Here is a 10,834-nt window from a genome sequence, read left to right as displayed (position 1 = left end):
TTGAAGTTGTTGTTGCATAGGTCAAAGTCCCTTGAGGTAGTAACACTCCTTGTCCTCATGGCCCGCGGCCTTTGAGCAAAATGAGCAATATTTCTTGGTGGGACAATCACTTGAAAAATGGCCTTGGGAACTACATACCAGGCACCATGGACTCGTCTTGGGATCTTTGGCCTTGAGCTGCGCAATCTCCTTCCTCAGCAGCACTGCCACGCCTGTATCCTCTTGTTGGGAAATGGAGAGGGGTGTTGCCTCCATGAGAACCATCGTAGTTGGCCATGCATGTCATAGTGCCACTGGTAGTCGGAGGACCCAATGGGTTGGAGATGTCGGAGGGCACATGTGACGGCGGTAGGAGGGCACCGACAATGACGGCGGTTGAAGCGGTTCGCAGGTGATAGTGGGAGGAGTTGCTCTTGGTGGAGTGCGAAGGAGCTGCCTTCCTGTCCATAGAGTTAATGTAAAAGGGAGGGAAGATTAAAACCTTGAATAAAGATTTTCTTTTTTAATACTATATGCAATCTATTTTCTTATTTAATGGCATTGTGATACACCACTTTTAATGGTCTAGAATTTTATCATGATGTTAATTCCTTCTAGAGTGATGATAATAAGCAAAATAGGTTCTCTTTTGAATAAATATTTTATAAATTTTTAAAATTTAATATATATATATATGTTCTATAAGTTTTAATAAGCTCTTTAATTTACTTGGTTTGATTAACTCTCTTTAATTTACTAGCTTTAATTAAATGTATTTAATTTATTTATCATATCTTTACTTTTTTCCCCTAAAGACTAGTAGGAGAAAAACATCATTTATTATTTCTATATTTTTCTCCCCGACTAGCCTTTAGGCCTAAGATCCTCCCATAGTTACCATTTTACATTGTCCCTAGGTAGGTGCCCGCCTGTAGAGGTGCTTTTTAGGCGATGTCGTTTGAGGAAGCACCATGTGGGGTTCCCAATCACACGGTATTTAAGCTTGTATGAAATGTGTGCAAGCACCATTTCATGAAGGTTGTAGCCTTTAGCCTTTTTTATTCCTTTTTAATTCATAACATAGTATTTGGAACTTTCTTAAAAAACACCTATCCTATAATTTGTGAAACTACTCGATTAATCCCCTTGGACTAGGCCATGAAATGATTTTTGAGATTTAAGTGTCGGCAAGTTTGGGATTTTTCCATAATTTGTGCAAAAACACATATCTATAATTTGTGAAACTACCTGATCAATCCCCTTGAACTAGGCAATGAAATGATTTTTTAGATTTAAGTGCCCTTTATTATGGCCAGTTTGGGTTCTCTCCATCTCATTCATAGGCAAAGAGAAAAAACAAGCAACAATATTGTGGGAAACTTACCTTTCCTCCAAGCTTGGGTCTTTAAAGCCATCAAAGCTTGACTAATGATGTCCATCTCCTCTCCTTCAAGCTCTCTCTTCCTTATTGTCACACCCAGGAAGATGTTTCACCTTCTTGCAAGGACTCATTCTCCTCTCACTATCTACTCTCTCTCACATAAAGCATAAATAGGAACATGTACTAAGAGTCAAACTAATGTCTACTCTTAACTCTCTCTCTCTCTCTCTCTCTCTCTCACACACACACACACACACACACACACACACACAAAAACAACAAGCAAGTTGATAGCTTTGAAAGCTTGATGAGCACAAGGGAGGATTATGTCCATTCATGATAAGATAATGCCTTCTATACAATTGGCCCTTACGTGTCCAAAACTCTTGAGTTAACTATTTAAGCTTCGGTATGGCCAACTTTCTCATAAAGATTTATATTACTTTTATAGTGCTTTGTCATGACACTTATTACTTCTCTCATATGTGGCGGATGGATTCTAGCTAACCCAAAACAAGGTTAACATCCCCCCCTATCTGATGCATATTATTCCATCCTTGAAATCTTTTAATGGCCTAAAATCTTGATCTCCAAGTAGGTATCTGTAATGAGTGGCGTTCCTAGAGCCTTTTGAGTGTTGTCTTAAAATATGGGTATGTCAGAAGCACATATCCACCGTCTTTAAATATTATATACATATAAACAACTTATACTTTCGGTTGGTTGATAAGAACCACGATTAGCTCTCTGAATTTGCTTGCAGTCACTATAGACGGATTAGATATGGTCCTTCATACTCGTATCTAGAGGAGCATCTGTATTCTTTGCTTTAGGATAGTGTTGAATGTTGCAAGCTGATAGTATGATAAAAATAGGCATCCTTGGTGTTTTTCTTAGTAAATCTTAGTAAAGTATACCTTCTACAGAGAATGTGGGGGAGAGGAGAAGGAGAGCTTGCGTTCCTTGTTGCAAGCAAACACACACACACACACACACACACATAAGAGAGACAAGGACACAGTTTTCTTATATGTTCTTCTCTTCTCTATAACCATTAAGGAAAGAGATAAGAGTACATTCTCTTCTCTATAACCATTAACTAAAGATATAAGAATACATGTTATAACTAAAGAGATAACCATTAAGTAAAGAGATAAGAGTACATCCTATAAGAGAGTATTCTCCTACTAAAACATTTAAGGTCGGTCTATAGTACAAAACCGACTATATGAGTTGGTGGTATAACTATGCCTTACTTTAGTAATCTCACTACTGTGAGAGAGAAAGACATAGTTTTCTTATATGTTCTTCTCTTCTCTATAACCATTAAGAATACATGTAATAACTGTTAAGTAAAGAGATAAGAGTATATTCTATATAATAACCATTAACTCAAGAGATAATAATATATTCTCTTTTCTATAACCATTAACTAAAGAGATAAGAGCACATACTATAACAACTAAGAGATAACAATTAACTAAAGAGATAACAGAACATGCTCATGATCTCCAAGGTCTTCAGAGAGGCAGAGAGGATAAATTCCTCGACAATTTGGTCATGCTGGGCTTTAGAGGCTGTGCAGGATCTGCAGCAGATGCTTGCACAAGTACCTGACTTCTTCTTCTTCTTCTGCAGATTTGCAAGATCGCATGCTATTTTCTGCAATTAAGGCTAGTTCTTCCTGTGCTTCGAGCAGGGCTTTTTCCATGTCGTCCACTCTATCTTCTTCGTTGCACATGCATGTTGGGCTTGGTCTTCATCCGCAAGGGTGACTGCCTTTTCTTGCGCACCACCGACTATAGGAGCTTTGCTGCCAGCAACTTCAGAGAGGGAGGAGCGACCTCCCATTTCACTTCTGCAGGGTGACCATTAATAGCCAGATTTGGGGATTCAGAGGATCTCACCATCAACATTGCCCGGCTGCTGATGCAGGGCTGCTTCCTTGATCTGATGTAGATCGCGTACGGCAGCAGAAGGGTGAGGGCACCCGCACCCACAGCCACCAGGATGCGCGGCTGATACCATGTAAAGGAATTCGAAAGTGGTGCCATTGCCCTGGAGGGTGCAGGCACTCCGAGACACACATCAGAGAGAATTATGCAGAGACATGAGAGCCAGCATAGGCGTTGATTAGATTAGTGGGCTGGTATTACATTGCCATCATGGATAGATGCATGGGGTAGTTTCTGCCTTCAAGGTCCATTGATGTTGCAGCATTTTTGTCCATTGATATGATTGTCAATGGGACAAAGGAGAAGGAAGTAGCGGAGAACATGGCATGTGATACAAAGAGCTCTGCAAAAGTTTTTGACTCATGGTCTTTATGTGTTACTTTATTTCCTGATTGATCAAACTACACAGTTTCTGGATTGGGAAACAAATTGCTTTGAACTGAAAGCTTTCCAGTTATCATAGGTCTGATACCCTTCTCACCATAAGGTACAGAGCATCGGATTCCTACCTATTGCTTACCTATACATATGCAAGCATCGGATTCCTACCTATTGCTTACCTATACATATGCATACATCCATATGTTACTTATGCATACATGTCAAGAGCCACAACATTCTTAATCAAATAAGTGCACACATGATGTAATCATGTTCATGTCAAGTATACATTCATACATATACATCAAGAGCCCCTTTCTCACATCAGGTTCCCTCGGAGACTTGCTCGGGGATGATGGTAGTTTGTTCTGAAGCAGTGAGGCTTGAGCTATGGCTACCACTGCCAAGGTGAAACTCATAGAGGCCAGGCACTGGTGGAGGCAGATCCACTGGCTTTTGCCCTTTGATCATGAGAAGCAAGTCCTCCATGTAGGGGCGCTGGTCAGGGTTACCGTGCAGGCACCAAAATGCAACCAAAACAAGCCGTTCAGCATCTTCTTCGTTATACACACCTTCTAACCTCTCATCAATCAAACCTCCATAGTTTCCTACTTCCATGAATTCAAGAGCATGTTGAAAATACAACACTCTTATCCTCCTGCTACCTTGGTCTTTACCATCATCATCTCCGTGGTATTGCTGTTTTCTAACCCTCTTTCCACTCACAATTTCAAGCAAGACCACCCCAAAGCTATAAGCATCAGCCTTCTCTGTCACCAGAGCTCCCACCTGCTGCCAACACTCTGGTGCCATGTAAGTTGGAGTTCCTCGAGGATTATAATTTGTGAGATGTGCTCTATCAGGACCCATGATCTGAGATATCCCAAAGTCTGCCACTTTGGCTTTGAATTCTTCATCTATGAGAATGTTGCCAGGCTTGATATCCCTGTGCACTATTTTCTTGGGACAGTGAGTATGTAGATATTCAATACCAGTGGCTGCTCCTACTGTGATCTGTAAGCGCATATCCCAATTGAGTACGCTTGATTCAGAAAAGAGATGGTTGTTGAGGGAGCCATTTGCTACAAACTCATACACCAGAAGGCGCTCAGGACCCTGGGCACAAAACCCCATCAAGTTCACCACATTGACATGTCTAATGGCTGCAAGGGTCTCAATTTCTACCATAAAATCACTGTCTTCTTCACCTAGGTTCTTGTCAGAGCTCTGTCTTTGATTGAGCCTTTTGATGGCCACATCCAGCTTTCCATGGGGACTTGTGGGTGTTGTAAATGTCCCTCTGTATACTGATCCAAATCCACCAGACCCTAGCTTGTTTTCTTCATGGAATCCCCGAGTCACCACAAAAGAGAACCGCCTTGGTCCTCCAAGCCTGTCGGTCATGTCAGGAAGAAGAACTTCTTTAAAACTGGGAAACCTTGATCTATACTGAGATATTATCAAGAAACCAGCAAAGAAGAGGAGTGCAAAAGAGCCTGAGGATTACAGCATAAGCAGGAAAGGAGCTGTTTGAGCTGAATGCAGTTGAACTATTGCTAGCAATAGTTTTGATGAAAGATGTTTTCATGTACTGCGAATATTTTACGCCATTGAAAAGGCTTCCCTGTTGAACCCAACATTCCGAGGTAGAATTCTGGTATGTGGCTGCTGTGCAATTACAATCACTAAGGCAGGTGTTAATGCAAGCTTGCTGGCTTAAGTTTTGATAATCTGATGTCACACCGGGCTCTCCAAATTCAGTGTGATCCATGGTGGTCGTATATTGTGAGCAGTTTATAGGAGACCTCGGATTACAATTCCCATCAACTCTTGTAAAACCTGATGGGCAAACACATATTGTATCTGTTGCGGCCTCTGGTGAAGGGCATCCACCTCCCCCCACAGTTAAGTTGTTTCGATCTCTATCACATACACCATTATCTCCACAAGTACCAAACACATCACATTGTAAATATAGAGCTCTCCATTCAGTATTCCATTTGTTGGAACCAGCAGACCAAGTGAGAACCCTAAGATTACCATCCACACCCAGCTGGAGCTTTGTAATGCTGTTTGAAGCTATTAAACAGCTGACATTAGACCATATTAATTCACCATCACTGTCATGTAGGTTAATCGTGCCATTGGAATTGAGACTGAATGTGGGATTGACAAAAGAGCTGTATCAGGAGAGGGCAGCGGCTCCGTCCAGTACTCCAAGTTTTGGTACAGAAGGCGGATTTTTCCTGTCGGTCCGGCGGTGAGTCCGAAAACAAAGGTGTATTTAGTTGAAGGATAGGGGTCAGTGGTGCTAATCCAAGGCACAAGAGAGGGGTTGTTAGAGAATGTGAAGTTCTGGTCTGGCAGGAGAGTATCAGTGGGGTGGTCAAAGCTCTGCCAGATGACATTAGATGTGAGATCTCTTAGGACAAAGTTGCCTGTATCTAGCAATTCTGCTTGTGACGCATGAATAACAACATCATAAGATGTGAGATTAGAGGCAGACCAGATGACAGAATAGTTTGAAGTGATGAGCTGAAGCTGGCCAGAGGGTGTGAAGTGGAGGCTACTATTGAGGGTAACCCTTTGGTAGTGGTTGGCGGTCCAGATGATGCTTTGGTTGGTGGGCAGGGAGGAGTACCAGATGCCCACATAGTAGCTATTGGGTGCAAAGGAGAAGAATCCCATGGAGAAAGCGCCATTGGCAGAGGTCCAGTGCGATGCAGAAGAAGGGCTTAATGTAGTGTTTGGGTATAACACAACAGCAAGAGCAATCACAGGAAATATAAGTATGAAGGAGGAGGAGGAGATGAAAGGGAGGCGATCTGCTCTATAGCTTCTACTTATTGAGAAGTTTCTCTAGCTGTGTATCTAGCTTTTCCCTCTTTTCCTGAGTGTGACTTTCAAAAAACATAGAGTGCTTTGATGAGCACCACATCCTTGGAGATGACGGACTCTCTCATCTTCAACAGTTCCTGAATTTGATGTGTCATCTGGTCCACTTGCTTTCCTTTAGCTTTTTTCTGCAGAAGATGAAGCTTGGTGTCTAGGTCTTTCAACCGTCTTTGTATGCATCTTTCACCTACATGTATCAAGTTCTATTTCGATCTGAAACTGTTAGTAGGCATACTATTAAAAATGGCATCAAGTCTATGTAACCACAAGCACCATAATAGTTCAGTTCTCAAGACAGCCCATAGTTCCAAGGTGCAACCGATGCCTTCTCCAAGTAACAAGTTTTTCCAGCCAAGGGTGTAGCCATTCCATAGCTGAATGCAATTGGCCAATGACTCGAAACATTTCTTTGCAATAGGGCAGTGCAAGAAAATGTGCAGGTCATCCTCCACCTCCTTGCATATGTGACACTTCCCATCCCCTATGTTAAGTCTAAGGGCTTTAAGCTGGGTCCAAATAGCTCTGAACATGACCAACCAAGCTAGGCACCCTTTTTTTGGTTCCACATATTTATTCCATAGCTTATCAAACAGAAAATACCATTGTGATCTGTCCAGAAGGATTCCCCATCTCTTGTTTAAAGTGCAACGGATAGGATCAGTCCTCTGTTTGGGGGGAATAGGAAGAAGTCCTTTTTGATTCTTCCATTGGAAAGCTTTGTGAGCTGGCATATCTTTAATCGAAAGCAGCCAGGTGTTTGATTGGTGCCATAAGCTGATTCTTACCCCAATAAGGTCTAATTTTGCATATGAGACATTATATTCTCTGATTAGATCACAGCTCTAGACATCCAAGAATTGATCTCTGTCCCAAATATCCCACCAACAGTAGATTCCTTTCCTATGCATCCTCAAAGCCGCTTCAGCTTGGGCATTATCAATTGGGGGGAGGGGAATGCTTGGCCACCAAATGGAGTCTCTCCCATGTATACCCCGTGTGTAACTAGGCTTCTTAGAAAGGATAAGGTCAGTCTTCATAGCATTCCAAGCCGACCAAAGCGAATGGACCAGTTGGCTGCCAACCTGTTTCACCAAGTATTTGCTAGCCATAATTGTGAGTGGGAGGAGCTTTTTCCACTTGGGCAATTGTTTGAGCTGAAATTGTTCAAGATTTCTAGTGATCAACCAAGCCCAGTCTTCAGATGGGTATAGAAAGCTTCTCAGCACCCACTTGGCAGCCATTCTATTAGCTAGATTGGACACGTCTTTGATTCCAGGGCTCCCTTTACTTGTTTCCAAGCAGCACCATTCCGACCCGACTTTAGGGATTTTTCTAATCCAGGGGTCCCCTCCCCATAGATAGTTCCTGCATAGCCTTATGAAATGCAATAGATCAGAGTCTGGAGGTCTCCAACAGCTAAGAAAGTAGATGATAGAAGGGATAATGAAATGGTTGATTACTATCTTTCTACCCCCCAGGTTTAGATGCATTTTCTACCATCTGGTAAGTTTCTCTTCCACCTTGTTTAGCACCCACAACCATCTTTGCTTAAGGGTGATCTTGAATCCCATGGGAATGCCCAATAATCTGAAAATCACTCCATCTTCCAGGACTTTACAGACCTGCACCCATGTGTTTAAGGGATTCTAGAACATAATGCCAACTGAGCCTATCATAGGCTTTATCAAAGTCAATTTTGAAGAAGATGTAGTCCTGTTCAGATTCTTCTGCATACTCCATACCCTCCCACAATGTGATAATGGCATCCAGAATGTACCTTCCTTTGATGAAGCCCTTCTGCTCTCCTGTCTGATCCAATTCTTTAAATGACTGGACAGTCTCAGCGTTAAGGCCTTGGCAAATATTTTGTAAGCATAGTTTAACATGGTAGTAGGTCTCCAATTGCTCAAGTCATTCTTCTCCCCTTTCTTATGGATAAGTTTTATCCACCCTTCATTGATTGGGTGAGGCAACGCCCCAAAAGAGACAGCCTCGTGCCACACCGCCAGTAAGGGAGAGAGCAAGAGATCCTTGAACGTCTTGTAGAATTCAGCGGGCATGCCATCTATACCTGGGCTTTTCCTCACCTTTAGGCAGTCTATGGCCTTGCCAATCTCTTCTTTGGAGATATTGTTTTCTAGCTCTTTAGCAAGTGTGACAGGTATGGTTGGCTTCCTGGCTTGCCCTATGAGTGCAATGCATTTGAGTTGGTCATTGGTCACCCCTCCCCCTTTACTAAATATGTTGTTAAAGTGCTTGAAGACTGTTGTTCTATTCCCTTCCTCACAGGAGTTATCCGGAGAGTTAGGATCATGCAATGTAGGGAATGCATCCTTACATTGTTTGACTTTTCGCATTTTGAACATCTTGGGAGTGGGAAGGTCAGCTTTCCCAGCCCACCAATCTCTAAAGAATAGAAGGGCCTGCTTCTGGGTAACCTCCTCTTCTCTCCTAATTTGAGCCCTAGTACCAAGAACAGCTTCTTGAATAGCCGGATCTTCCTTATTGGTTGTCACTTCCAGTTCTTTTAGTTTCAGATAGAGCAGATCTCTTCTGTTTTTCCTGATTCTGGTTACCTCTTTCCTAATGCAAATCAAAAGAGCTTGGGTAGATTTGATGGCCAGACTCCATGCCCTTGTCGGGGTAATACCACAACTGAAGAATTCAGTCCAGATTCTTTTGACTTCCTCCTAAACAAAAGGCATTTTAAATAGGGCAGGATCCATGTGGAACCATTGATTAGAGACCTTTTTGTCATGGTTGTCCAACACTAATATAACGGGGTAATGATGTGAGAGGCAAGTAGAAATGTCAGTTTTACATTCACATATGTAGGAGTTACCGAGGGTTTTGCTAATGTATCCTCTGTCCAATCTTGCTTTCCTGGTCAATTCCCCATGGGCATAGTTCTGTCACATGAAGTCTCTTATATTCCCTACGTCACATAGCTCAAAGTGATCAGCAGTGCGTTGCCAGGGGCTAGGAGCTCTGCCCCTTTTATGACTTGTCCCAGCCCTCTTAACGTGTCATTTTTGGTTTCCATCATATTGAAGTCTCCCATTAGAATGATAGTATAACAGACGCTTCTCACGGCACCCCATGTTCTGATTCTAATCGCCTGAGGACCTCCAGCATAAATACCAATGAAGGAGAAGGTTGTCATTTCAAATGCAGCCCATTGATCAAAGGTATCAATCCTCACGTCTTTCAGCTCATTCTGATGGTCCACATGCATACCCACAGCCACTCCTCCAGAACCCTGACAGTGGGCTCTGTAGATCTGATATGCTCTTTTAGAGATGTTGAGCAACCTTTTTTCAAGCTCATCCCCGCTAACTTTGACTTCAGTTAGAGCTATGAAGTCAAATCTTCCTTGTTTCCTTAGCCATTGTTTCACTAGTTCGACTTTTGAAAGGTCCGTCAACCCCTTAACATTCAAAGTGGTGCATCTCATTTACCCTTTTTCTGGGAGTTGACCTTTTTAGGTCCCACTTTGGATGTAGCTTGAGGTGTGGTGGATCCAACTTGAGCATGCATTCTTTTCAATTCCTTAACTATCTCCATTTCTTTGGGCAAACCATTTTCTGTATCAGACAAAGACTGCTCAGCCCTGTCTTGCTCATCTCCCAACAACGAGCCAACCATCATTGCGTGGGGCGGGAGCACTTGGTCATGGTCCATTTGGTTAGTTTCGGCCAGAATTCTAGATCTATCCAAAGGCGTGGATTGACTGATGTCTTGGGAGTCAACCGAATCATCAATGTTCGAGATGCTGTCTACTAGTAAGTCAAAGGAGTTGGCAAATGCCCTCTAGTTTCCCGCCCTATTCTGTCTAAAGGTCTTCTTCCTATTGGGTACTATAAACTTTTCTCCCTTTTCTTTTGAGGTAGAGGGAACAAGGGGAGAAGGCACAGTCATATTCTTATTCACGCTAGTAGGCTAAGCTTGGTTGTTGGGCTGATGGAAGATTAGGGGCACTAGTGGCACTCAAATTGGGGTATTTGGAAGGACACTCTCTGATAACATGTCCTTGCTTTCCACAATGGAAGCATGCGTTAGGCAGGTGTTTGTATAGAATGCTTTGCTGGATGTTATACTCACCGCAATTGATTTTAATTTCATCAATAAGGGGCCTATCTAGATCCACTTCCACAAGGACCTGAGGATGCCAAGCCGGTGGGTTGTAGTCATTCTTGGGTCTCATGCCTAGCACTTTCCCTATGGGGGAAACAATTTTTTTGAG

General features: G+C 42.6%; 1 pseudogene; it reads right to left on the bottom strand.

Moving 5' to 3' along the window:
* Positions 1-2,868: 2,868 nt before the first annotated feature.
* LOC147615812 (G-type lectin S-receptor-like serine/threonine-protein kinase At5g24080) lies at positions 2,869-10,236 on the bottom strand (annotated as a pseudogene).
* Between the last annotated feature and the right edge of the window lie 598 nt (positions 10,237-10,834).

Source organism: Cibotium barometz, chromosome 39 (assembly GCF_041138505.1).
Source record: "Cibotium barometz isolate CiBa-2024 chromosome 39, ASM4113850v1, whole genome shotgun sequence".
In the NCBI taxonomy this organism is placed as follows: Eukaryota; Viridiplantae; Streptophyta; class Polypodiopsida; order Cyatheales; family Cibotiaceae; genus Cibotium; species Cibotium barometz.
This window is presented reverse-complemented; position numbering and strand designations above follow the sequence as displayed.